Source organism: Mastomys coucha, unplaced genomic scaffold, assembly GCF_008632895.1.
Source record: "Mastomys coucha isolate ucsf_1 unplaced genomic scaffold, UCSF_Mcou_1 pScaffold18, whole genome shotgun sequence".
Lineage (NCBI taxonomy): Eukaryota > Metazoa > Chordata > Mammalia > Rodentia > Muridae > Mastomys > Mastomys coucha.
Window position 1 is genome coordinate 76696997 of NW_022196900.1, and position 2065 is coordinate 76699061.

General features: G+C 46.9%; 1 protein-coding gene across 1 annotated transcript in view; it reads right to left on the reverse strand.

The window, feature by feature from the left end:
- Positions 1-2065, reverse strand: part of CUNH1orf50 (chromosome unknown C1orf50 homolog) — a 27203-nt gene continuing 25138 nt past the window's right edge. The window contains exon 7 of the transcript XR_004121033.1: positions 1-237. The gene's annotated coding sequence lies outside the window, so the exon portion shown is untranslated. The remainder of the gene's footprint in view (positions 238-2065) is intronic.

The window sequence follows — 2065 nt, forward strand, 5'->3', positions numbered from 1 at the left end:
ATATGACAACACAGGCATCCGAAAGCTTTAATGAGAACGGGCAGGTCTTGGTCCAGGATGCTAAGCGTACAGCCCACAGAGTCAGCAGGACTGGTGACAATATGGCTTCCTCTCGCTATTGCTTAGTACAAACTCCTTTGCCCCACAGGGCTTCAGGGGAGAAGATGTAGGACAGTGACCAAGTCAGGCAGTAAAAGGCGGTGAGCGGGAACGGAGAGAAAAACAGCAAGATAACACCTGGAAAGGAAACACAGACACTCGGTTTCATGAAGCACATCGCACGGCTCCTAACCAAGCCCCATGTCCCTCACAGAGCTGAAGAGACAGCAACCAGAGAGGCAGGAACCCCATGTGTAAGTTCAATTTACTAAGAATATGGAAGCCCCTAATTGGACGCTAATGCAATCTCAGGCCCATTCTGTTGATCTCAGACCAGAAACCAGGTCTCGGCCAAGACTCAATCCAAGTTGACCAGAGCCTTTTCAGTGGAAAAAATTCCTAAATATTTGGAATTTAACATGCAATGTTAAATGCCTGAGACTGCTTACAGAGTGGCCTCGGCTCTCACACCAATAACTCTGAGTGATCAGAGAGGTTCACTGTGCCCAGACCGTGCAAGTACATGGTCTGTGATGAGCACCCACTTTCACCCTGGAATCTGGATCTGGTCTCTGCTAGGTAGAGGTGCCTATGTGAGTCTCTGATGATCTTCCCTAGAAGACAGTGCATCATGTGAATGACCACGCGATCACTGACGTTAGAAATGTAGAGAGTTAGTGTAACTCTCTGGTGCCCCCTGGAGTGGACTCTGAACAACTAGCATCTCCTTGCTGCAGTCACACCTCCTGTACCCTCTGCTAATTTTGAACCACATCCTTCATTGGTGGGTTTGTTTTGTTTGTTTCTTTTGGGTTTTTTGTTATTGTTGTTGTTTTAGTTGTTTGAGACAGTTTCTCTGTTGTAGCCCTGGCTGTCCTAGAACTGGCTCTATAGACCAGGCTAGCCTAAAATTCAAAGTTCCAACTGCCTCTACGTCCTGAGTGCGGGGATTAAAGGCATGCGTCACTGCACGGGGTCACGTCCTCGTGTTCTAACCAGTCTTAGCCATAAGTACTACAACATGCTGAGTCCTGCGGCCCTCCAAGCAAGTCACTGAACCTGGATGTATTCTCAGGTACTCCCAAGATGATCTAAATTTCAGATGAAACACGATCGGGCATCCGGACTCCATCATGGTACATCTACTCGGCACTCGACTCTCTACTTTCACTAACACTTCATCTTACTCTGGTGACTTAGAATTACATCTACCTTTTTCATGCGAAACAGGATTAACCTGCACAAAGGCCTAATTCAAGTCTAAATTTGCCTGACTTTTAAAAACTAGACATTCAGCCCGGTAGTAGTGGCGCACGCCTTTAGTCCCAGCACTTGGGAGGCAGAGGCAGGCGGATTTCTGAGTTTGAGGTCAGCCTGGTCTACAGAGTGAGTTCCAGGACAGCCAGAGCTACACAGAGAAACCCTGTCTCAAAAATACAAACAAACAAACAAACAAACAAACAAACTAGACATTCAGCTTCAGTTAACAAGAAAACAGAGCATCAATAGTCTCATGACAGGAGCTGAGGTAGCCCAAGCTGGCCTAAAACTTGCTAAGTAGCTGAGGACAACTTTGGACTTCTGATCCTTTGGCCTCCACCTCCCAAGTGCTTAGATCCCAGGTATGTACCACCACAGCCAGTGTATGTAGTACTGGAGATCAAACCCCAGGGATCCATGCCTACTATGAGGGAATTCTACCAACCTGGCTGCATCCCCAACCTGACCACAACATATTGTCAGATACCATTAGACTGTGACAGCTGACCTAACAAAAAGTCACTTCTGGGGAAAAGAATCCATTAAGGAGGTATGCTAAAGATTTGGAAAACTGCAATTGGAGAACAGTCATTGGTATGCTGAGGTGAGGAGGCAACATTTAAAGCCAGACTTGTCCCATATGGGTGTGTGTGTGTGTGTGTGTGTGTGTGTGTGTGTGTGTGTGTGTGAGAGAGAGAGAGAGAGA